We start from the raw sequence: 27,160 nt of genomic DNA, 5'->3' as shown, positions 1-27,160 counted from the left end.
CTTTCAAATTGCAAGTTTTGGCTACTCGCAATTTACGAGTTGCGAAACCTGATGTACATCAGTGTCTCAGACACTGTTAGTGATTCCCAAATGGGTAGCAAGGGACCTTCTTCATTAATATTCATGAGGCTGGCCTCAAGTTCTTACCCAATGGGAATTGTCGGCAATCACAGGGATGGTGGCCTGCTGGGGTCAGCAGACCACCATGTCTGAAACTGCTTTTTAAACAAAAGTAGTTTTTTTAACCGCTTCCAATTTTCCTTAAAGGAAAACGAGATGTATTTTAAAAATAAAAAAGGAAAAGTTTTCTTTTCATTTTTTTAGAGTATGCATTGGTTCCTACGACCACTGCCTGCTCTGAAAAAATATTGCCCCCCCATTCACAAAGGGTAAGTTGTCCTTTGGGACCCCTTCCTGTTTGCGAATGGGTTACCGATTTCTTCAAGGAGTCAGTAAAATATGAATGTTTTGTGACCGCATTCCCAGTCGCAAAACATTCATACATATCAGTGAGACTTGCTATTAGGAAGGGACGCCCTTTAAATGCCTCTCCCTAATAGCAGCTCGCAAACCCTATTTTGCGAGTCAGTAATAGGTTACCGACTTGCAAAATAGGGTTGGTACATGGCACAAGGCCATTTAGCGGTCTCAAATGCCCAAATTCGCCATTTCTGATCGCTAAACTGTTTGTACATGTGGACCTAAATGTCTTTAGTCTTTATTTGAGAACTTATTAGGCAATGTTTATAATCTAAAATGCATATGTTTATGATAATGCAATTTTGTAAAGTTTCATCCAGGGTGAATGCTTTTATGCATGGAGGTCTTATTAAAACACACAAGAAGCATAACCACATCCCTGCATAATCTTCCTTGGGATATGGATTTTCTTTCCTTTTTGTCACACCTTCACCATGTATAAGAGACATAAAGGATAACTTGATAGCTGGTTAATGTAAAACTCCAACAGAAAATAGCACTCCGTGCATTTAAAATGAAGTCAACTGAACTGTCTTAAACACAAAACTTCCTCTGAATATTTTAAAGAAATTCATATATGTTCTTGTCTAAAGATATTGTGTGTATGAAATGCATCTTTTTACTATCAGTATAACAAAGTTATTAATAGGTGGTATTTATCCAGATAATTTAATCACTCACTGTCCATTTAAGGCTTCATTTTCAGTACTCATGAGTTCAGCGTTCAGCAGTGAAAAGTAGAGCATCCAAACGCAATGTAGTTCTGAGAGCTAAAAGAAAATGAAATAACACTTGTATGCTGACCTAAATTATGCCGTATTAGAAATCCCGACTAGTCTTTCAGATTCAACACAAGTGAGATCAGTGAGCAGAGTTTAGGCACACATCTGATAAGGGCAGGAGGCCAGTGAAGCAGAAAGTCTCAATTACTAAGAAAATATGGCCAATGCTAAATTCTTTGAAAACCAAAAAACAGTTTTACTATAAAAGAGAAGTCAGAGAATAAAGTCCAAAAATGGTCTTCTGCAAGCTACTTTCTCAGAATTCAGTCTTAAAGCCATGATGTGTGATCAGTTGTCAGCTTATAGAAGCTTTCATAAAGACATGGCCTCCATCACAGACAAAGCAGCACAAAGTATTTCTTCATTTCATGATGAGAACAATGGAATTTTCTGAAGGAATTCTAACATGGGTCCGTATGTTACATTCCAGTTCCACTGCAAGAGTTAAGACGAGCAGGCTGATTTCATGCTCTCTGCTAATACAAAGGGATTCAAGACAAGGCTTCCGTCTCTCAACAGTCCTATTCATTTTAAATATGGAGCAATTGGCAAGCTATTATCAAAACGAGGGAGTACGACAAGGTCTGATAGTCTGAGGGCAAGTACACATTATCTCACTTATACAGATGATATCCTGTTATATATCCAGTCGGATTTATCCAGTCAGGGCCCCTAGCGGTATTAAATAAACTTGAAGAATTCATAAGTTTCAGAACTAAAACTTAACATTAACAAGTCCTACATCTTCCTGCTGACAGATGCGGGCTCACGAGCTGTTTAGCCTGAAAACGTACATGGTTTGGTATTAGAGTGTCAAAACGTTAAATATTTGGGACTCAGTATGTACAGACAACCAACAGGCGCACTGGTGGGACATTTCACAAGAGCACTACTATCCCACAGAGTATCAGTAAGTCTTTGGAGGAGATTAACCTTTACCACACTAGGATGTGTTGCACCATGTACATTTCTGCTATTTCCTTTTATGATATATTACTTTGCTTCTTCAATGGTGCTTGGACAAGTCAGGTATGCTCTGAATGAGGTTGACAGATCTTTTCACCCTAGCGAAAGGAGTGAGAGAAAATTCATATTGTGTTTCAAGCAACACTTAAATTTAACAATATGACCAATTTGACCACACAAGGAAAACCCAAGTCGGAAATTATGTTAAAGGGTTTTATTACAAGTTCAAACTTAGGTTAATGTAGTCAATTTTCAAGACAAGACTATAAAGATACAGAATTACCATTGGATGCCCAAGACGTTGGATCAACCAAAGCTCAATTAACATCCAACAACTAAACATTCTATTAGTGTGATACAGTACAAAAGCAACAAAAGAACTTGATGCTCTGAAAACAAATGTTGACCATTTCTTCTAAACATGAAGATATCTAAAGTAATCCAAATTAGTTGATTAAGCAAAGGAAATTGATTAAAGTGATAAGGCACTGACATTCTGGGCTATAAAACATGGGAGCAAAAAGTAAAAAGGAAGGACAAAAAGGTTTTGGAAAAATTACATCTGGGGCAAAATGAAAAAAACTGAAGTTGGCAAGAAGTAAGTAAAAAGCCAAGGCATCAGCATTTCCGAAGCTCGGTCAAGAGTCTTCTCATTGGGTCAGGAAAAATTCTAAGTATTTTCTCAGGAAACATTAGGAAGGTGGAGGCAAGGGCAAAGAGGTCTGTCCCTCTCAAAGTCCAGAGGATGTCACCCCGAAGTCCAACTTGGGAATGGTAAATTAAAGTTCAAAGTGAAAGATGATTTTGTCCATTGATCACACCACATGGATTGGCAGGTTTAATTGTCCAGTCATACTGCATCATGCGACAGGCATCTGCAACATCAGGAAAGATTCCCACTACTGTCATAGGAAGGCATTCATCTTTGCTGTCCTGTACGACTTTGCAACAGTTTGCAATGTTAATGTTCTCAGTCTCTTAGTGTACCAGCTCCAAGGTTACTTTCTTAGGCTCTCTCTGTATGAAACAATAGGACATCTATTTCCAAACTAACATTTTATGGGACGACTTCTGTAAAGAAAGAACACATTAGCAGAAGAAAATAGCTTTCTCACATTTGAAAGCCTAAGGCCTAGCAACTCCATATGGCTAACTAAAGCAGAATAGAATTAAAATGGCACACTTTATTTTTGTTAGATAAAATGCACATACATGGTGCAATTGTAAATTCATCATTAATAGGCTTTGTCAATAGTCATGTTGCACTAAATTGCAGAATGGAATAACTTGTTAATACATTTCAGCAACTATGATGGGGAACTACAATTTTCGACATTATCATAAAACATTTAAAACATGAAAAAATGTTGTTAGGAAATTCATTATCGCTTCAGTGAAAACTATTTCTTCACAGCATTAGGAATGACATGGAATCAAATTAAATGATTATACTTGAATTTATGGGGCTATACCATATTCATCAAATTATTAGTCTACAGTGAATACACTTTAATGTAGGCTCTCAATACACCACTTAATAGTTAACGTATTTCACACAATAAAATGAAACATTTGTCAGGTATAGATCATCCTTATAAAACAAAATGTAACGGCCAAATCTCAGCTGCACCAATGGCTTGAACACCTTCTTTATAAAACTGATCTTGGGGTTTGGCAGACGTAGAGTCACTCTGCCTAAATTATATTACCAACAGATAAGAGTGTCCCGGGGATCCTGACTATGAGACATACGACCTATCAGCACAGCTCTAATGGGTTGTGGCCTGGGTGAATGCAGTGAGGTGCTCAGGGGATGCATCTATGAAAGTGGTGTCAGGCATGCTAACAGCAGCTGAATATATAGAAGGCAGCCAGAAAAGAATTGCCTGTTATTCCTGTATTATTAACAATAGCAAAATATTTAGCCGCACAAGATTGAGAAAAATGAAATAAAGGTCAAGACCCACACTGCCCGAGATGCAAAACAGCCTTAGGAACCTTCCTTCACATAATTTTGGAATGCCCATTCATACAACATGATTGGCATAATATTTGCAAAATCCTCATAGAAATAGTGGGCAGCCCAGTACAACCCAAACCGAAACCAGTCCTATTGGGGCCGACGGATGAATGGGGAGGTAGGTGCCACACAAGGCTCCTAGTGGCAAGGGGCCTCATTAATGGTGAAATATAGAACATACCCCTGCGCTCCACAACTACAAGTATTAGGAATAGTGTTAAACCGCTCACTGTAGTCATCCCAGCATAGCGATATGGAGGCCTCCACTGGTGGTACAAATAGGCTAAGGTGGCAATCAAAAGGAATACTCAGCCATAGACATTCACACTACTGGTTCCCTTGTAACTTCCCTTTTGGTCTAAGTGTTATTCATTTTGTTTGTGAATTGCTACCTGAGCATCTCACATATATTTTTGCATTTACGTTAATTAACACAAATGTATGCAGTATGAATATTTTTTTAAAGTATCACCTAAAATGAGCAACAGGGTTCTACAGCAACATGAATCTCCCTCACCAGTCATACTGAAATAGGCCTTAAGGCCTTATTCAAACAACACCCACTATAGCATATGCAAATTGCCTTTGCGCTTTAATTATAAAGAGATCCACCTAGTCTTGTCTGCTTCATACTCAGTTAATAAAGCATTATATTTGCGGCCACTTAATTCTAGAGTCATTTATTTTATTTTCACAACATCTATCTTTGTTTCTTGGTTTTACTATTAACGTCCGTGTCACAACTTGACTTAGAATTTTAAACTTCAGTGTTCCCTTGAATTTATTAAACATTTTATTACACTTTCCTTGAGAAATGCAGAGCTGGAGAGTATGTACCAGGACAAGTTCCACTTCTTTAAATTGAGCTAAAACATATGGTTTGTAATATTTATTCTTTAGTTAAACCTTAGTAATTCTTGATGTCTGGTAGTAGAGTAATTCAGAATATTGAGTCAAGGAACAACCAGCTACAGGGGGACCTTACAAGTGATTGTGAGGAGCCTAGTTAGGACGTTTTGACGGTTTTTGAAGTGGCAGTGTTAGGCAGTAGCAGTGAAGTACACCTCAGAGATGCAACAGCCATATTGGAGAAAATGAGTGATGAGTACTTGGAACTGGAGAGTAAATAAGTATAACCAGGCTCTTCTACTCTGCCACTCTCCAAGGCTACTGCAACACATATTATTAGTCACTCTTGCTGCTATGCTAAGGCTACCTCCCTGGAACTACCTTAGGCCACTTTGTGCTGGATAACTGACTTTGGCTTTACCAACTCGGGTTGGAAAACGGTTTATATATTTACCATCCTTTTTGTGAACTTCCTTAAGGTCCTTCCTGTAACACACCTTGCATCACACCCCAATGCCCATCCATTTTCTCCTTACTACAGATCTAGATCTTGGTATCTGTGTTGGCCATATATTGGACGTTTCTTCTGCACAGCACCATGAAACCCTGAAGAGTGTATGTGCAGTATATAAAGGACTGGTAGCATATATCCAGGTGATACTTCAGCAACATAACCCTTTTTTGTTGGGCACCTATCTTCAAACTTATCCCAATGTCCACCCAGCTTCCCAGAGTACTTTGTTACATTGTCTAAACAACTGAGCCATTACATAAAATAACCATAAGACTTCTTTCATGTGTGATTGTCTCTGATACTCTGTCCTCATCTCATAGTATTTCCCAATATTACTTCATTCCAGGTGTGTGTCTTTGTAACTGACTCTATTAAATGGTAGTCGTCCCATCTTAGTGGCCCACTTTGTTAAGTGAATCAATTGTTATCTCATTGATACATGCAAAGATGTTCACCATCCATTCCATTCTTTCCACAGTGTCCCATCTGCATGATCCCTGCCCATGTGTTTTTATCAGGATCAACGTAGTACAACCCACACAATAAGGTCAACAAAACCTGTTATAAAGAGCATATAAATGTCCAGTACCAGCCCACCAACACCTTCAGTATCAAACTAGTGATAAATATGCATTCCCACCCATCCTGCCTTGTGGGTCTCAGATACTGAGACCCACTACAATGCCACTGTAAACGAGCATGCATTGTCATGTGCATTCAAACAACAGAAATGGAATAAAGTTAAATGACTAAAGAAAAGCAGGTTCTGATGCACGTTTTCCTGATAAAATTAATAGGCTGTCTGGAATTGTTTTTGATGTAAGGTTGGTTGTTATGCTAGCTACAGCCTTACACTTAGAGATTTTTGACTTGTATGAACTTTCACACTGTTTTACATCACAAAGTCCATTCTAAAATTGGCCCACATGGATATGTGCACTTCTGCCTTACAAAACGTAGGTGTCTTCCGGGTCTATTACGTTCTACTAAAAGTGGCTTAGAGAACCAAATCATCAGCCTGAATTCCTTTCAAATCCCTACTCATTGCCATTCGAAGTGGCCCAGGCATGCATGCAATGCTAAAATCACTTCTCTTTGGTCTAACTTTGGCATCCATCTTGTCAGCAGCCCTCTATCATCCCCCTTGCAATGACACTGTATACAGTTTTAGATAGAATGCTGTAGTACTCTTCCTGTGGCACTCCACTGCTCACACAGTACACCAGTGTGAACTCCAGTCAACAAGATAATTTGTCTTTTGTCATTTCTCTAGTTTCTGACATACTTCACCATCCTCAGGCATTCACAGAGCCACAGAGTCTGTGCATATGTGGACACCTAAAGTATGATGGAACTTACCTTCACTCTAAGAGTGTTATACTCCTCGTGATCATAATTACCATCTTAATCAAGTCAGATATCTTGGCTGACTTTAGCAGAATTTTTAAGATCAAAACCTCAACAGCTCCTCTACTGCCTCTTATCATTCAGGTCTGATCCCAAACTAGAATAGTTGGCAGGTAATAGATAAACCAAGGAGAAGATCCAGTTTTGGTACAACAGCCTCCTTCCTACCACTTTATGGCCAGTTTACTTATTAAGGGGTTTGGGTATGGGAATGCACACCCTTCTGATGCATCCAATAATGCAGAGTCTTGTTAAATTGATATGTCACATCAACTCTACAACTGTAAGAAGCTGCTCTACCCTTAAAAATGTATGTGGTACTCTGCAGCTCATATTTAGCTACAAAGCACTGGAGCACTGCATAATATAAATGGCAGCGCAGCAAAGGAGAGAAACGGAGTATGGATGGGGAGTCCGAGTGTGGAGTGGTGATGTGATGCTGTTCAGGAACATATGATAGTAAGGGTTTTGAACAGTGGTGAAATAATATTTGAAAAGCAGAGCCTTGAGTTTGTTCCTGGGTGAAAGGAGATGTACTGGTTTCAACAAGTATCTATTTCTAAGCCCTCGATGAATAGTATGAGAAGGCCTAGGGGCTGGTTTTCATGTCTGGTATTAATGCTGCTGTGTGTTTTGCAGAGGATTCGACTTGGATTCCAGGCATGGTGAGTTATGCCATAAAGAGACAGTACACAGCTTTATAAGTTATACAACAGGTCTTGATTGTAAGGCAGGAGGCAAAAGCGAGCCAGCGGATGTCTCTACTGGGGTTACCCTATCAGGCTTTGAGGAGAACTTTGATAGTGTGAGATGCTACGTGGAGAACAAGTCACGTGAGCTAGTTTGGTATCTGATATTCTGCTGAGAGACTTGCCTCTTTTATTGAGGGTAGTTCTAGCACTTGAGCAGCTGTTCTGAAACTGTCATCGAGGAAGGTCTTCAATCTGAAGAATGTAGCCAGTTGATGGCAGACACTGTTGCCCTTGTGAGTGATGTGTTTTTTAAAGCTTGGAGTGGAATCAATGTGGAAGCCCAGTGATTTGACATTGTTGACAAGTCATCTAGTGTCTCATTGAGTCAGTTCATACCTGGAATTGTTTGATGGTGTTAACGAGAAGAATGAACACTGTCTTGCTGGAGGAAAGCCCTGGGCATCTTTGTTTTGATTTTGCTGAGGCAGTTCTTTAGCTGGGCGATTTCTTAGGTAGAGGTAAGTGTAGTCTCCATACTGGTGGATGTTGACATACGTCCCGGTCAGTAGGGCTCCCTGAGGCTCCATGTGCAGGTCGAATATAATGGGTGACAGGATGTAGCTTTGTGGAACACTACACAGAAAAGTCATAGGTTTGGTCCTGCAGGTACATGTTTGGACCATGGCAGAAAGGGAGAGAGAGGAGTAGTAAATTGTGAAAGACTACAACACAACTTCTCAGGTCAACCCAAATCAACCCAACATTTTTGTAGACTTTTTCAAAAAGGTAAGGTGTTGCCTGAAGAAACCTAAGGTTCTTTGATCAGTCTGCTGTATGTACTGTGCAGTGGGTTCAGTTAAATGATGACAGATCTCACCTACTAGGAGCAGCATGCTTCATCATACTCCTCACTTTGGTCTGATGCTGATGCCCACACAGAGGAGAGTTGCAACCCTGCGTTGGGAAAGGTATCTATGCTACTATTCTTACTATCTTTTAGAAAAAGTACCTGAAATGTACTGCTCCACCTAATCATAAAGCATACCCCTGGTAGTGGGTGAGGGTTTGAACTCCTTTTTCTGACCATAACGAACAAGTTAAAACACAGACTATGCCCAGGAAGAGTATAGTAGAACTATGCTCAACCCAGACAAATATGCAGAACAAGAAAATTATTATATTTAGGGAATTGGCTCATATGTCTCTAAGGCCATGCTGCTGTTGTGCATGATGATGCTTGGCCTGAACCTAGAGGACCAGGTTAAAGTCAATGATCTGCCCTTCGATGAGGGACAGCCTCCTCTTCACTGCATCTAGTGAATACAGATAACCAAAAATGCAAGGGTCCAATCAATATTGAAGATGTTCTGTAATCTACAGCTACAGCTTTCACAATTTAGGCCATCCCTGCCTCAGTAAGCATCTCTAGAGCCTTTGCAGATGCTAGAGAGAATCCTCTTCTTATGAACAGCCAATGTATTCCTTCCCTCAGATAGAGGCCACCAATTCTACTTCATTCATTCCTTTTAAGGAGAAGGGGGTACAGGGTTTTGCCCTATTCTTTAACTTTATGATTGAATCAGTTCTTCCCTATTGAAACGTTCAAGATGCTTTACATGGCAATTACTTCCTGTGTTCAGTCAACTACTTCCTGAAGGAGTACAGGATGTACTTCTGGTTCACAAATGGAAACAAACACTACAAGTACAGAATGCTACAATGTGTTCTCATTGCTAACCCTCAAATCTGTTAAAAGATCTTGGCTTTAGTGGTGGCCCTTGTGTGTCAGCAATGTCTATATTGCTACCCATACGTAGATGACAGTCTCATCCAGGCAGTGTCCAGGGTTGATGTCAAGTCTACCTATGCACAGTCACCAGATACCTGCATCAAGCTTAGGTACTACTTTACTATCGAAAGCCCTCACTGGTTTCATCCAAAGAGATTTAGTTAATTAAAGTGAAATTGTGGACTGCAGTCTGACAAAGGTTCACCCACCTCCTGAGATGGTAACGACCATCATTCAAGCAGTGGGCCACTTATTACCTGACACAATTACAACAGGTTAAATGTTCCTAAGGGTTCTGGGACTGCAGGCAATCTGTGTCTGAGTGGGACCCAAAGCCAGTCTCAGCATTTGTTTCTGCAATTATACCTCATGGTTCACTGACTCTAGCTGTGAGAAGAGCAGTTGAAACTCATTGCAGTTCTGACTTCTCTGTTATCATCTTGGAATGTTGGAGGCTCTATCCTGACCACTTGTTGGGATCTTAGAGTATGACTTAGTATGAGTTGGGAGAATATTGCTAGTAACTCATTCGATATCACATTGACCAAATCAGGTATTTCCCTGCACAAAAATGCACTGGAGCTAAAAGCAGTTCTCCTGACATTTCCTGACATTAAAGGCTTTCTTGCCTGTTCTGAAATACTTGGTGTGGCAGTCCACATAAACAACCTCACAGCCATAAGAAGACAAGTGGGCAATCCTTTTCCACAGTTCTACCACATTGTTGTAGATCTGTTGGGATGGGCTCAACATCAAGGCATATACCCGCTAGTATGCATGTTTTGGAGTAGGCAGCACAAGAACATACAGGCTGAGATGAGATCTTTATTTTTCTTTAATGAGCTCAAGACCTTTCAGGATGTCCTCAAGCATATCTTCAAGGCTTGAAGTTGAACTCCCATTGACAGTTTTGAAACTCATCTCTTCAGATTTGTTTATAATATACCATAGAGCAACCCTGTTTTCCCAGGAACCTAGGTTTGATATGTATCATGCTCCTAAATGAGAAAAAGTTCAGGAGGAAGGGCTGTACATAAGGGATTCTTTATCCCTGTGTTGTTATACTGCACAAAGGCAAAAGAGATTTGCTACCTAAAAGTCCAATTTGTGTGTCCTAATGGCATGTATTCCAAATGGGCAGAGGGCTTATCCACTAAGTCCTGATTGAAACCCCATCTTAAAGTAATAGTGGGTTGAAAGGTTGTAGGAAAGTACCATCTTGCCTGGCATGTTACCCCCATTTTTCACTGTATATATGTTGTTTTAGTTGTATGTGTCACTGGGACCCTGTTCACCAGGGCCCCAGTGCTCATAAGTGTGCCTGAATGTGTTACCTGTGTAGTGACTAACTGTCTCACTGAGGCTCTGCTAATCAGAACCTCAGTGGTTATGCTCTCTCATTTCTTTCAAATTGTCACTAACAGGCTAGTGACCAATTTTACCAATTTACATTGGCTTACTGGAACACCCTTATAATTCCCTAGTATATGGTACTGAGGTACCCAGGGTATTGGGGTTCCAGGAGATCCCTATGGGCTGCAGCATTTCTTTTGCCACCCATAGGGAGCTCTGACAATTCTTACACAGGCCTGCCACTGCAGCCTGAGTGAAATAACGTCCACGTTATTTCACAGACATTTTACACTGCACTTAAGTAACTTATAAGTCACCTATATGTCTAACCTTTACCTGGTAAAGGTTAGGTGCAAAGTTACTTAGTGTGAGGGCACCCTGGCACTAGCCAAGGTGCCCCCACATTGTTCAGGGCCAATTCCCCGGACTTTGTGAGTGCGGGGACACCATTACACGCGTGCACTACATATAGGTCACTACCTATATGTAGCTTCACAATGGTAACTCCGAATATGGCCATGTAACATGTCTTTGATCATGGAATTGCCCCCTCTATGCCATCCTGGCATAGTTGGCACAATCCCATGATCCCAGTGGTCTGTAGCACAGACCCTGGTACTGCCAAACTGCCCTTCCTGGGGTTTCACTGCAGCTGCTGCTGCTGCCAACCCCTCAGACAGGCATCTGCTCTCCTGGGGTCAAGCCAGGCCTGGCCCAGGATGGCAGAACAAAGGACTTCCTCTGAGAGAGGGTGTTACACCCTCTCCCTTTGGAAAATGGTGTGAAGGCAGGGGAGGAGTAGCCTCCCCCAGCCTCTGGAAATGCTTTCTTGGGCACAGATGTGCCCAATTCTGCATAAGCCAGTCTACACCGGTTCAGGGGACCCCTTAGCCCTGCTCTGGCACAAAACTGGACAAAGGAAAGGGGAGTGACCACTCCCCTGACCTGCACCTCCCCTGGGAGGTGTCCAGAGCTCCGCCAGTGTGTTCCAGACCTCTGCCATCTTGGAAACAGAGGTGCTGCTGGCACACTGGACTGCTCTGAGGGGCCAGTGCCACCAGGTGACGTCAGAGACTCCTTGTGATATGCTCCTTCAGGTGTTGCTAGCCTATCCTCTCTCCTAGGTAGCCAAACCCTCTTTACTGGCTATTTAGGGTCTCTGTCTCTGGGGAAACTTTAGATAACGAATTCAAGAGCTCATCAGAGCTGCATCTCTCTCTTCACCTTCTGCCAAGGAATCGACTGCTGACCGCGCTGGAAGCCTGCAAAACTGCAACAAAGTAGCTAAGACGACTACTGCAACTCTGTAACGCTGATCCTGCCGCCTTCTCGACTGTTTTCCTGGTGGTGCATGCTGTGGGGGTAGTCTGCCTCCTCTCTGCACTAGAAGCTCCGAAGAAATCTCCCGTGGGTCGACGGAATCTTCCCCCTGCAACCGCAGGCACCAAAAAGCTGCATTACCGGTCCCTTGGGTCTCCTCTCAGCACGACGAGCGAGGTCCCTCGAATCCAGCAACTCTGTCCAAGTGACTCCCACAGTCCAGTGACTCTTCAGTCCAAGTTTGGTGGAGGTAAGTCCTTGCCTCATCTCGCTAGACTGCATTGCTGGGAACCGCGACTTTTGCAGCTACTCCGGCCCCTGTGCACTTCCGGTGGAAATCCTTCGTGCACAGCCAAGCCTGGGTCCACGGCACTCTAACCTGCATTGCACGACTTTCTAAGTTGGTCTCCGGCGACGTGGGACTCCTTTGTGTAACTTCGGGTGAGCACCGTTTCACACATCCTCGTAGTGCCTGTTTCTGGCACTTCTCCGGGTGCTACCTGCTGCTGAGAGGGCTCCTTGTCTTGCTCGATGTCCCCTCTACCTCCTGGCGCAATTTGCGACATCCTGGTCCTTCCTGGGCCACAGCAGCGCCCAAAAACGCTAACCGCACGATTTGCAGCTAGCAAGGCTTGTTGGCGTTCTTTCGGCGGGAAAACACTCCTGCACGACTCTCCACGGCGAGAGGGATCCGTCCACCAAAGGGGAAGTCTCTAGCCCTTTTCGTTCCTGCAGAAACCTCAGCTTCTTCTGTCCAGTAGAAGCTTCTTTGCACCCACAGCTGGCATTTCCTGGGCATATGCCCATCTCCGACTTGCTTGTGACTTTTGGACTTGGTCCCCTTGTTCCACAGGTACCCTAGATTGGAAATCCACCGTTGTTGCATTGTTGGTTTGTGTCTTTCCTGCATTATTCCTCTATCACAACTTCTTTGTCTTTGGGGGAACTTTAGTGCACTTTGCACTCACTTTTCAGGGTCTTGGGGAGGGTTATTTTTCTAACTCTCACTATTTTCTAATAGTCCCAGCGACCCTCTACAAGGTCACATAGGTTTGGGGTCCATTCGTGGTTCGCATTCCACTTTTGGAGTATGTGGTTTGTGTTGCCCCTATCCCTATGTGTCCCCATTGCATCCTATTGTAACTATACATTGTTTGCACTGTTTTCTAAGACTATACTGCATATTTTTGCTATTGTGTATATATATCTTGTGTATATTTCCTATCCTCTCACTGAGGGTACACTCTAAGATACTTTGGCATATTGTCATAAAAATAAAGTACCTTTATTTTTAGTATAACTGTGTATTGTGTTTTCTTATGATATTGTGCAAGTGACACTTGTGGTACTGTAGTAGCTTCACACGTCTCCTAGTTCAGCCTAAGCTGCTCTGCTAAGCTACCATTATCTATCAGCCTAAGCTGCTAGACACCCTATACACTAATAAGGGATAACTGGGCCTGGTGCAAGGTGCAAGTACCCCTTGGTACTCACTACAAGCCAGTCCAGCCTCCTACATTGGTTGTGCAGCGGTGGGATAAGTGCTTTGAGACTACTTACCACTCTTGTCATTGTACTTTTCATAAGAGCAAAAATATACAAAACAAGGTCAGTGTATATACACATAGCCAAAAAGTTTTGCATTTCCTCTTTTCACTCTTTTCTAAGTGCTGAAAAGTACTTCTAAACTTTCTAAAAAGTTTTAAAAGTTTTTTTCTGTCTTTCTAAAAGTTCTGAAAACGTTTTTCTCTTTTTCTATCACTTTAACTCTCTCTAAAAATGTCTGGCACAGGCCAAAATGTTGATCTGTCCAAACTTGCATATGACCACCTTAGCTGGAAAGGAGCAAGGAGTCTCTGTGTAGAGAGAGGTTTGAGTATAGGGAAGAATCCTTCCTTGGAACTGTTACTTAACATGCTTAGAGAACAAGATAAGGCTAAAAGTGCCCCATCTGTTGAAAAAGTAGCTAATGGTTCCCAATCTGATCCAGGGACTCCCCCAGGAAAAGATTCAGGAAAGAAACTTCCTAGCCTGCCCATTACTAGACAGTCTAGCATAGTTGGTAATGATGAAGAGCCACACCATACAAATAGTGTTGTCTCACATCATAGCAAAAGCATTTATTCACACCACAGTGGTACTGATGTTTCTGTTAGCCAAGCTGTTAGGGTGCCCTCTGTAAGGGACAGGTCTCCTTCTGTTCATTCCCATCATACCTCTGTATCTAGAAATGTCCCTCCCACCAACCCTGATGACAGATTGTTAGAAAGGGAACTCAATAAGTTGAGGGTGGAACAAACCAGACTGAAGCTTAAAAAGCAACAGCTGGATTTGGATAGGCAGTCTTTAGAATTAGAGAAGGAAAGACAGAAGTTGGGTTTAGAAACCCATGGTGGCAGCAGCAGTATTCCCCATAGTCATCCTGCAAAAGAGCATGATTCCAGGAATCTGCACAAGATAGTTCCCCCTTATAAGGAGGGGGATGACATTAACAAGTGGTTTGCTGCACTTGAGAGGGCCTGTGTTGTACAGGATGTCCCTCAAAGGCAGTGGGCTGCTATCCTATGGCTATCATTTAGTGGGAAAGGTAGGGATAGGCTCCTTACTGTGAAAGAAAGTGATGCCAATAATTTTACAGTACTTAAGAATGCACTCCTGGATGGTTATGGCTTAACCACTGAACAGTACAGGATAAAGTTCAGAGAGACCAAAAAGGAGTCTTCACAAGACTGGGTTGATTTCATTGACCATTCAGTGAAGGCCTTGGAGGGGTGGTTACATGGCAGTAAAGTTACTGATTATGACAGCCTGTATAACTTGATCCTGAGAGAGCATATTCTTAATAATTGTGTGTCTGATTTGTTGCACCAGTACTTGGTGGACTCTGATCTGACCTCTCCCCAAGAATTGGGAAAGAAGGCAGACAAATGGGTCAGAACAAGAGTGAACAGAAAAGTTCATACAGGGGGTGACAAAGATGGCAACAAAAAGAAGGATGGTAAGTCTTCTGACAAGGGTGGGGACAAATCTAAAAATGAGTCTTCATCAGGCCCACAAAAACACTCTGGTGGGGGTGATGGGTCCTTTAATCAAAACAAAGAAAAGAAACCATGGTGCTATTTATGTAAAGTAAAAGGCCATTGGACAACAGATCCCAGTTGTCCAAAGAAAAGCACCAAGCCTCCTACCACTACAACCCCTACTGCTACACCTAGTGTCCCTACTAATAGCAGTGGTGGTGGGAGCAAACCTACTAATAGCCAATCCAAGGGAGTAGCTGGGCTCACTATTGGTAACTTAGTTGGGGTTGGCCTTGTTAGGGAGGCCACAGAGGCTGTGTTAGTCTCTGAGGGGGCTATTGATTTAGCCACCTTAGTTGCTTGTCCCCTTAATATGGATAAGTACAAGCAGCTACCCCTAATAAATGATGTTGAGGTTCAGGCCTACAGGGACACTGGAGCCAGTGTGACTATGGTCATAGAGAAACTGGTCCACCCTGAACAACACCTACTTGGTCACCAGTACCAAGTAACCGATGCTCACAACAACACACTTAGCCACCCCATGGCTGTTGTTAATCTCAACTGGGGGGGGGGGGTACTGGTCCAAAGAAAGTTGTGGTAGCCACAGATTTACCTGTAGACTGTCTACTAGGAAATGATTTGGAGACATCAGCTTGGTCAGATGTGGAGTTGGAGGCCCATGCAGTAATGCTGGGCATCCCAGGGCATATTTTTGCTTTAACCAGGGCTCAGGCCAAAAAGCAAAAAGGACAGGGAAGCTTGGATCCTGGAACAATGGACCAAGTGCTCCCTAAAGCTAGGGCTAGTAGAAGCAAACCACTTCCTACTATCCCTCCCTCTACAGTGGATTCTACTTCTGAGGAAGAAGAATTCCCTCCATGTGCAGAACCTACACCAGAGGAGCTGGAAGCAGATACTGCTGAGCTTTTGGGTGAAGGGGGGCCTGCGAGGGAGGAGCTGAGTGTGGCACAGCAAACCTGTCCCACATTAGAGGGTCTAAGACAGCAAGCTGTCAAACAGGCTAATGGGGATGTCAGTGACTCTCACAGAGTTTACTGGGAGGACAACCTCTTGTACACTGAGAATAGGGATCCTAAACCTGGAGCTGCCAGGAGATTAGTGATTCCTCAGGAGTACAGAAAGTTCCTCCTAACTCTTGCCCACGACATTCCCCTAGCTGGGTATCTGGGACAAATGAAAACTTGGGACAGACTTGTTCCCTTGTTTCATTGGCCTAGAATGTCTGAGGACACAAAAGATTTTTGTAAGTCCTGTGAAACCTGTCAAGCCAGTGGCAAGACAGGTGGCACTCCAAAGGCACCCCTTATTCCACTGCCTGTGGTTGGGGTTCCCTTTGAAAGGGTAGGGGTTGACATAGTTGGCCCCCTTGACCCTCCTACTGCTTCAGGCAATAGATTCATCTTGGTGGTAGTGGACCATGCCACAAGATATCCTGAAGCTATTCCTTTAAGGACCACTACAGCTCCTGCAGTGGCAAAGGCCCTCTTGGGAATATTTTCCAGGGTGGGCTTCCCAAAGGAAGTAGTATCAGACAGGGGAAGCAATTTCATGTCTGCATACTTAAAGGCCATGTGGAAGGAGTGTGGTGTAACTTACAAGTTCACTACACCCTATCATCCACAAACAAATGGACTGGTGGAGAGATTTAGTAAAACTCTCAAAGGCATGATAATGGGTCTCCCTGAAAAACTCCGCAGGAGGTGGGATATCCTGTTACCATGCCTCCTTTTTGCCTACAGGGAGGTACCCCAGAAAGGAGTGGGCTTCAGCCCCTTTGAACTTCTTTTTGGACATCCTGTTAGGGGTCCACTCACACTTGTAAAGGAGGGTTGGGAACAACCTTTAAAAGATCCTAAGCAGGATATTGTGGACTATGTACTTGGCCTCAGATCAAGGATGGCTGAGTATATGAAAAAGGCCAGTAAAAACCTTCAGGCCAGCCAAGAGCTACAGAAGCAATGGCATGATCAGAAGGCTGTTTTGGTTCAGTACCAACCAGGGCAGAAAGTGTGGGTCTTGGAGCCTGTGGCCCCAAGAGCACTCCAAGATAAATGGAGTGGTCCCCACACAATTTTTGAGAAAAAGGGTGAAGTCACCTATTTAGTTGACTTAGGCACTGCAAGGAGTCCCCTTAGGGTACTCCATGTAAACCGCCTGAAACCCTACTATGACAGGGCTGATCTCACCCTGTTCATGGCAACTGATGAGGGACAGGAAGAAGACAGTGATCTTCTACCTGATCTCTTCTCTTCCACAGAACAAGATGCTCTAGGTGTAGTTTTGGCTGATTGTCTTACTGCTGAGCAAAAAGACCATTGCATAAATCTCCTAGATCAATTCTCTGAACTCTTCTCTACTGTGCCAGGTACCACTTCTTGGTGTGAGCACACTATAGATACTGGAGACAGTTTACCTGTCAAAAGTAAAATCTATAGGCAGCCTGACCATGTCAGGGACTGCATAAAGCAAGAGGTGCAGAAAATGTTAGAACTAGGAGTGGTTGAGCACTCTGAAAGTCCATGGGCTTCTCCTGTGGTACTTGTACCAAAACCCCATTCCAAAGATGGAAAGAAGGAAATGCGGTTTTGTGTAGACTATAGAGGTCTCAACCTGGTAACCAAAACTGATGCTCACCCTATACCCAGGGCAGATGAGCTCATAGATACACTGGCATCTGCCAAGTATCTAAGCACTTTTGACTTGACTGCAGGGTATTGGCAGATCAAATTGTCAGAAGATGCTAAACCTAAAACTGCATTTTCAACCATTGGAGGCCATTACCAGTTTACTGTAATGCCTTTTGGTTTGAAAAATGCACCTGCCACTTTTCAAAGGTTGGTGAACACAGTCCTGCAAGGGCTGGAAGCTTTCAGTGCAGCATATTTGGACGATATAGCTGTCTTTAGCTCCAGCTGGGATGATCACCTGGTCCACCTATGGAAAGTTTTGGAGGCCCTGCAAAAGGCAGGCCTCACTATCAAGGCTTCAAAGTGCCAGATAGGGCAGGGTAAGGTGGTTTATCTGGGACACCTTGTTGGTGGGGAACAGATTGCACCACTTCAGGGGAAAATCCAAACAATTATTGATTGGGTTCCCCCTACCACTCAGACTCAGGTGAGAGCCTTCCTAGGCCTCACTGGGTATTACAGGAGGTTCATTAAGAACTATGGCTCCATTGCAGCCCCTCTTAATGACCTCACATCCAAGAAAATGCCTAAAAAGGTATTATGGACAGCAAACTGTCAGAAAGCTTTTGAGGAGCTGAAGCAGGCCATGTGCTCTGCACCTGTCCTGAAAAGCCCTTGTTACTCTAAAAAATTCTATGTCCAAACTGATGCATCTGAATTAGGAGTAGGGGCAGTCATATCACACCTTAATTCTGAGGGCCAGGATCAACCTGTTGCTTTTATTAGTAGGAGGTTGACCCATAGAGAAAAGCGTTGGTCTGCCATAGAGGGGGAGGCCTTTGCTGTGGTCTGGGCTCTGAAGAAGTTGAGGCCATACCTGTTTGGCACTCACTTCATTGTTCAGACAGACCACAAACCTCTACTTTGGCTAAAACAAATGAAAGGTGAAAATCCTAAATTGTTGAGGTGGTCCATATCCCTACAGGGAATGGACTATACAGTGGAACATAGACCTGGGAGTAGCCACTCCAATGCAGATGGACTCTCCAGATATTTCCACTTAGACAATGAAGACTCATCAGGTCATGGCTAGTCTTATTGTCCTTCGTTTGGGGTGGGGGTTGTGTAGGAAAGTACCATCTTGCCTGGCATGTTACCCCCATTTTTCACTGTATATATGTTGTTTTAGTTGTATGTGTCACTGGGACCCTGTTCACCAGGGCCCCAGTGCTCATAAGTGTGCCTGAATGTGTTACCTGTGTAGTGACTAACTGTCTCACTGAGGCTCTGCTAATCAGAACCTCAGTGGTTATGCTCTCTCATTTCTTTCAAATTGTCACTAACAGGCTAGTGACCAATTTTACCAATTTACATTGGCTTACTGGAACACCCTTATAATTCCCTAGTATATGGTACTGAGGTACCCAGGGTATTGGGGTTCCAGGAGATCCCTATGGGCTGCAGCATTTCTTTTGCCACCCATAGGGAGCTCTGACAATTCTTACACAGGCCTGCCACTGCAGCCTGAGTGAAATAACGTCCACGTTATTTCACAGCCATTTTACACTGCACTTAAGTAACTTATAAGTCACCTATATGTCTAACCTTTACCTGGTAAAGGTTAGGTGCAAAGTTACTTAGTGTGAGGGCACCCTGGCACTAGCCAAGGTGCCCCCACATTGTTCAGGGCCAATTCCCCAGACTTTGTGAGTGCGGGGACACCATTACACGCGTGCACTACATATAGGTCACTACCTATATGTAGCTTCACAATGGTAACTCCGAATATGGCCATGTAACATGTCTTTGATCATGGAATTGCCCCCTCTATGCCATCCTGGCATAGTTGGCACAATCCCATGATCCCAGTGGTCTGTAGCACAGACCCTGGTACTGCCAAACTGCCCTTCCTGGGGTTTCACTGCAGCTGCTGCTGCTGCCAACCCCTCAGACAGGCATCTACCCTCCTGGGGTCCAGCCAGGCCTGGCCCAGGATGGCAGAACAAAGGACTTCCTCTGAGAGAGGGTGTTACACCCTCTCCCTTTGGAAAATGGTGTGAAGGCAGGGGAGGAGTAGCCTCCCCCAGCCTCTGGAAATGCTTTCTTGGGCACAGATGTGCCCAATTCTGCATAAGCCAGTCTACACCAGTTCAGGGGACCCCTTAGCCCTGCTCTGGCGCGAAACTGGACAAAGGAAAGGGGAGTGACCACTCCCCTGACCTGCACCTCCCCTGGGAGGTGTCCAGAGCTCCTCCAGTGTGTTCCAGACCTCTGCCATCTTGGAAACAGAGGTGCTGCTGGCACACTGGACTGCTCTGAGTGGCCAGTGCCACCAGGTGACGTCAGAGACTCCTTGTGATAGGCTCCTTCAGGTGTTGCTAGCCTATCCTCTCTCCTAGGTAGCCAAACCCTCTTTTCTGGCTATTTAGGGTCTCTGTCTCTGGGGAAACTTTAGATAACGAATGCAAGAGCTCATCAGAGTTCCTCTGCATCTCTCTCTTCACCTTCTGCCAAGGAATCGACTGCTGACTGCGCTGGAAGCCTGCAAAACTGCAACAAAGTAGCTAAGACGACTATTGCAACTCTGTAACGCTGATCCTGCCGCCTTCTCGACTGTTGTCCTGGTGGTGCATGCTGTGGGGGTAGTCTGCCTCCTCTCTGCACTAGAAGCTCCGAAGAAATCTCCCGTGGGTCGACGGAATCTTCCCCCTGCAACCGCAGGCACCAAAAAGCTGCATTACCGGTCCCTTGGGTCTCCTCTCAGCACGACGAGCGAGGTCCCTCGAATCCAGCAACTCTGTCCAAGTGACTCCCACAGTCCAGTGACTCTTCAGTCCAAGTTTGGTGGAGGTAAGTCCTTGCCTCACCTCGCTAGACTGCATTGCTGGGAACCGCGACTTTTGCAGCTACTCCGGCCCCTGTGCACTTCCGGCGGAAATCCTTCGTGCACAGCCAAGCCTGGGTCCACGGCACTCTAACCTGCATTGCACGACTTTCTAAGTTGGTCTCCGGCGACGTGGGACTCCTTTGTGTAACTTCGGGTGAGCACTGTTTCACGCATCCTCGTAGTGCCTGTTTCTGGCACTTCTCCGGGTGCTACCTGCTGCTGAGAGGGCTCCTTGTTTTGCTCGACGTCCCCTCTACCTCCTGGCGCAATTTGCGACATCCTGGTCCTTCCTGGGCCACAGCAGCGTCCAAAAACGCTAACCGCACGATTTGCAGCTAGCAAGGCTTGTTGGCGTTCTTTTGGCGGGAAAACACTTCTGCACGACTCTCCACGGCGAGAGGGATCCGTCCACCAAAGGGGAAGTCTCTAGCCCTTTTCGTTCCTGCAGAAACCTCAGCTTCTTCTGTCCAGTAGAAGCTTCTTTGCACCCACAGCTGGCATTTCCTGGGCATATGCCCATCTCCGACTTGCTTGTGACTTTTGGACTTGGTCCCCTTGTTCCACAGGTACCCTAGATTGGAAATCCACCGTTGTTGCATTGTTGGTTTGTGTCTTTCCTGCATTATTCCTCTATCACGACTTCTTTGTCTTTGGGGGAACTTTAGTGCACTTTGCACTCACTTTTCAGGGTCTTGGGGAGGGTTATTTTTCTAACTCTCACTATTTTCTAATAGTCCCAGCAACCCTCTACAAGGTCACATAGGTTTGGGGTCCATTCGTGGTTCGCATTCCACTTTTGGAGTATATGGTTTGTGTTGCCCCTATCCCTATGTGTCCCCATTACATCCTATTGTAACTATACATTGTTTGCACTGTTTTCTAAGACTATACTGCATATTTTTGCTATTGTGTATATATATCTTGTGTATATTTCCTATCCTCTCACTGAGGGTACACTCTAAGATACTTTGGCATATTGTCATAAAAATAAAGTACCTTTATTTTTAGTATAACTGTGTATTGTGTTTTCTTATGATATTGTGCAAGTGACACTTGTGGTACTGTAGTAGCTTCACACATCTCCTAGTTCAGCCTAAGCTGCTCTGCTAAGCTACCATTATCTATCAGCCTAAGCTGCTAGACACCCTATACACTAATAAGGGATAACTGGGCCTGGTGCAAGGTGCAAGTACCCCTTGGTACTCACTACAAGCCAGTCCAGCCTCCTACAAAGGTCAACGACTTTAAGAAATGCACTGGGTTTTAATTGTTGTTATCAGATGGGTAATTATGTTTAATGATATAACATAAGATATTCTAGCCAAGAAATGTTACATTTATAGTTGTTCTAGAGTATTAATTTCTAATAATTTCTTCACACTCACTTGCACTGTGCCATGTTACCTACTGTGAGTACTCCAATTGTTTGTATTATTCACTACAAATACTAAATAATACTTTGGAATTTTCTTCACTGTGAATGTATGCCTATCCTTTGAGTAATTATTTTTGGGAATATATTTATGAATCCCCTTAATATGTTGAAATTGTGTATTAAATTGAATGACTACAAAGGAACTATTGTTTTAGTACAACATCAAACTTGAATAGTTTACATTATGCATGAGCTGAGGACCTGGATACCTACAGGGATGCCTGATGTTCGACTGGATGTGTATGTTTCTGTATTTTTTTTTACAAAGCCTGCTTGAGTCCCAGAGTTCTCCAAAAGATCAAGGAGGGCCTGTTGTGTGCAGCTTCCCTGGTGGCTCAAGCCTGACCTTACCAAGGTTAATTATTGGATCTACTTCCCCTTCTATAGAGGGATAACATTTTCCTACCCACTGGGTATTGGATCTTCTATCCATGGATGGAGAAAGAGGACTACACATCTCCAAACCATAGTTCAGCTTGCATTCACCATCTTTCAGCTTGAGCTCCTAATTGCTAGGAGTTGATATTCCAACACACGGGGCTCTCTTCAGAGAATCTAGCAATGTTGACAGTTGGCAGGACATCCTTACTAAAGGGCTGTAAACGCGACACTAGGTATTGGCCAAGAACCTGCTTACATGTTCTATACCTTATGTAATGTCTTTTCATGCCACCCAATTGAGAAAGATCATGTGGTTATCAACATATCTTGTGGACAAAGGGTGCCAGTGAAACATGACTGTTAAACACTTCTTCACAGCTAGTGTGAAAACTGATACCCGGGCACTTGTGTTCTATGCTCCCACGCCATGCCATCTCCTAGAAACTAGAGATCTCATTTAAAGTTTGGCTGATGGCATATTCCTTCATAAATGTGACAACCCATCTGCCAAACTCGCACTAACCCTCCCCCTCTATTTACGGTCTGGAGTAACAGCTATGTTTCTACCGGCAGAGCCATTGGATATTGGATCATCAGTCAAAGCACCTTAACTGTCTACCCTATTAAGAGTAGACGTTTCACCAGGTAAAAGTCTGGAAATTCCTAAAAGGGAGCCCTCACTGAAAGAAAACTCCAAGTGGGTCAAAAGAGTTTTATTTTTTGTTTTAAAAAAGAACAGCTTTGCTGAGCAATCTTATTAAACTTGGCAGCTTCTGCCAGGTTAAAAAAATCTTGTTCACTAGATTCAGTGTGAGCAATGCGCTTTTCCGTCTCTTACCACGCACACCAGTGGCCATTTAAATAGAGATATGAAGGACAGTGGAAGAAGTGGTAAAAGGGAATAGAGAAAATCAAAACATAGGACTACACCACTCAGCCTTGCTTCTTTTACTGGTCAAGAAGATTGCAGGATGTAATAGATATCTATATCAAAAATAGATATCTTAGGTTTACTTGTCTTTATGAGTACTAAGTGTGACCATAATTGTAAATGGGCATACTTTAGCAATATCTCTGTGCAGTCAACTCCCTGTACTTTGATTTGAAACAGGTATTTCCTAAAAACTAAACATACAAAAATAAGGACTCAAATATACATGTGCACTACCACTTTTCCCTGTGTTTTGTATAGATACCACAATCATCATCACAGTACACTTCCATGTGGAAGACAAGCTATAGTTTCTAAATGACTGATGTAGAACTGCGACATAACCAATACTATTAATATCCTGTTATTCCTTTCTCCTAGCAATCGTATGTGCATATAGAATGCTACTACGGGATAGAGCCTCTAGCTGCAGATTCCTTATCTTTGAATTTGCCTTGGTGTCAGACTGGATGCAGTGAGCATACCCCTGGACACCCTTAAGAGGCATCAGTCAGCTCCACATGGCAGCCTCGGGGTCGTCCGCACCAGAAGTGATGTCCACCTTGGCGCACGGATGTCACTTCTTTTCTTTGCGTGACAGTTAGCGTTGATGCGGAGAAGAGCTACCACTCTGTTATTGTTTGACAGGCTTTTTTGGATGTTTTGTCAACTTCTTTTTTGAGGAATTTTCCTCCTGATGTGTCAAGGATGTTTTCGAGGAAGACAGGTTTTAAACCGTTGCCTGTCACTGCGCCATGTCAGTTATGGACCCACACCTTGCGTGTCTGTGGTGTCTCAAGTCATGCTTGGACTGCCGAGCCATGGCACCAAAAGCTTTAAGGGAGCGGTCCCTAAAGATGCTACTGGCCTGGCAGGCGACGTCATGTTGTGCAACTCCCCAGATCTCGGTCCCAGTCAAGAGGAAGGTCACAAGACCACTCCATGAACCCCAAATCTTCTTCGTTCCACTTGAAGTCATCGGAACACTAGGGAAAGAGGCACTAGAAGCATAAGAAATTGAAGCACACTTTGACTTCTCCTCGTCCGTTGGCTGACAGTGTTCAATGCACAGTTCTTCAGAACCATTGCCAGGGTCAACTCCACACCTCCCCGCTTATCAAGGAACTGGAGCGGCCCCATTCAAATTAAAGGATTTTACGAGGCTGTGCGCCGTATTTTTGAGCAGGTCAACTCCTCTGGCGAAGCCTTCGGGCTACTTGGGGTCAGACTGGGCCCCATCAGGTTCTGCACCAGTGGCTCTGACCCGGCTCTGAAGGGCCCCGGGGGATCTGATCACAGATCTGGACCACTGCTGATCATGCCACAGCGACCTTCCCCAACACTGGCCCCAACACCAATGCTCTGGGAGCCGCCAGGGACAACAACCCCATTTGGATCCCTGAATCCAACACGGAGCAAGAACAGAGTCAACCAATTCCGATTCCAGTGCCAACAGGACCCATGTGTTCTAGGTCGGGGCCTGAGCCTTAATCTGAAGGGCTAAGCCTCGGGGAAGAATGGGAGGGGTCACTTGACCCTTTCAAATACCAGCTTAAAGGCCAGGAAAGCAAGGACTGGTGTGAGAAACTGGGTAATGCCAATGGATTGGATACATCTCCAGGTGCTGATATAGGGCCATATGTACGAACACTTTTTCCCATAGACACAGAATGGGTAAAAACCTTTGCTACATCTGGCCCATAGTTTTTTCCCTACCATGGCTACGGAGGAGGGAGCAACATATACTATGGTGGTGAAGAGGGCGGCTGAGGTTCTAGACCTGAGATGCCCTCTGTACCAGTCAAGACAAACATCTTGATGGAAGTGCTACAGCAAGGAGCTTCCTCTTCCGATCTCCTGCTCCCTTTCAATGAAACACTAACAGATGTCTTACTGGGTACCTGGGCCAAAGCCAGCACAGAGACTCAGGTGGATAGGACAATTGCTGCCTCATTGGCCCTAAACTTGGGGACCCAAACTTCCTCACCCAACACCACACCAGTGAGAACTTGGTGGTCCAAGCCTCTACCTCCCATGGCGTTTTTCCTGGCCCACCACTAGACAGGAAATCCAAGAGGCTCGATAGCTTCAGAAAGGAGATGTTGTCTTCCACCAGACTTGCATTTCATTGAGGTCAGTGAACACCCCATGCATACTGGGCCACTATTCCCACACTATGGTTGCCCAAGTGCTACCACACATTCCGGAGGAGGCCTGGGCCATTCTCTCCCAAACAGTCAAGGACGGGAGAGAAGCAGGAAAGTTCACAATGTGCTGTGGTTTAGGCATGACTGACTTGCTGAGCAGTACAGTTTCTACAACGGTGGTGCTCAGATGCCACGCCTGGCTGAGAACATCTGGCTTTTCAGGGGATGCCCAGGCTTCCCTCATGGACATGCCTTTTGATGGGAACCGTCTCTTCAGAGATGTGGCAGACTTGATGCTAGAGTGCTTTAGGGACTCGCTGGCTAAGGCCAAGTCTTTGGGCCTCTCAGCTGCCCTGGCTGAGAACATCTGGCTTTTCAGGGGATGCCCAGGCTTCCCTCATGGACATGCCTTTTGATGGGAACCGTCTCTTCCGAGATGTGGCAGACTTGATGCTGGAGTGCTTTAGGGACTCGCTGGCTAAGGCCAAGTCTTTGGGCCTCTCAGCTGCCCTGCTTAATTTCCAGTATGCCGTTTGCTCTTTAAATGGATACAGAGTTCTACCAAGCCAACCCTATTCCAGCCACCGTCCCGCAAAAGCTTCCCAGCCTATGCATGGGCAAGGGCATGGTCCATACTGACCCTGTGGGTCAGGTAGAAAGAGGTCTGCTACAACCACCACCACCCCAGCAGCCGCAGGCCCTAAGACCTCCTAATCTTGGATGTCCAGTTTGTGGCAGAATCAGCTTTCAACTCCACCACTGGAAGTCCATACCTTCGGACAGGTGAGTCTTACAGATCATTCAAAGGGGCTACTCCCTCCTCTTCACATCCTCCCCTCCCCCATGCCTCCATCTCACAACCGGCTGTCGGAGGATCATATGTCCTTGCTCCACGAGGAAGTCACAGCTCTCTTGGCCCAGTGAGACATAGAGAGAGTTCCGGTGTCAGAAGTAGGCAATGGTTGCTATTTCTGCTGCTTTCTGATTCCCAAAAAGAACAAATGTCTTCGCCCTATCTTAGATCTGCAATCCCTCAACCTCTTCCTCAAAAAGGAGAAGTTCAAGATGCTCACATTGGCTCAGGTCTTGTCTGCCCTGGACCCAGGAGACTGAATAGTGTAGTTGGACTTTCAGGATGCTTATTTCCATGTTCCTGTCCTGCTTGCCCACAAACATTAACTGTGGTTTATGGTAGGTCACGAGTACTTTACAGTTCACCATGCTCTCCTTTGGCCTTACCAGTGCCCCCAGATGTTCACCAAGTTGATGACGGTGGTCGCAACTCATCTGCAGAGATCAGGGGTGCCAGTCTTCCCCTATCTTGGCAACTGGCTGTTGAAGGCGCGCTTGTTCCAGGCTTTTGTCTCCCACCTCCAGACTATGGTCAACCTCCTGCATTCGCTGAGGTTCACTATAAATGTGCAAAGTCACACCTGACTCCCTCTCAGATGCTCCCTTTCATTGGATCTGTTCTGGACATGAAGCAGTTTCAGGCTTATCCTCCCGAGCAGCGAGTCCTGGATATTCTGGCTATGA

At 44.6% G+C, this 27,160-nt stretch overlaps 1 protein-coding gene across 2 annotated transcripts in view; it reads left to right on the top strand.

Annotated features, from left to right (window-relative positions):
* Positions 1-27,160, top strand: part of TTLL13 (tubulin tyrosine ligase like 13) — a 309,143-nt gene that overhangs the window by 135,384 nt on the left and 146,599 nt on the right. The gene's annotated exons all lie outside the window — the stretch shown is intronic.

This window comes from Pleurodeles waltl, chromosome 3_1, assembly GCF_031143425.1.
Source record: "Pleurodeles waltl isolate 20211129_DDA chromosome 3_1, aPleWal1.hap1.20221129, whole genome shotgun sequence".
Classification (NCBI taxonomy): Eukaryota; Metazoa; Chordata; class Amphibia; order Caudata; family Salamandridae; genus Pleurodeles; species Pleurodeles waltl.
This window is presented reverse-complemented; position numbering and strand designations above follow the sequence as displayed.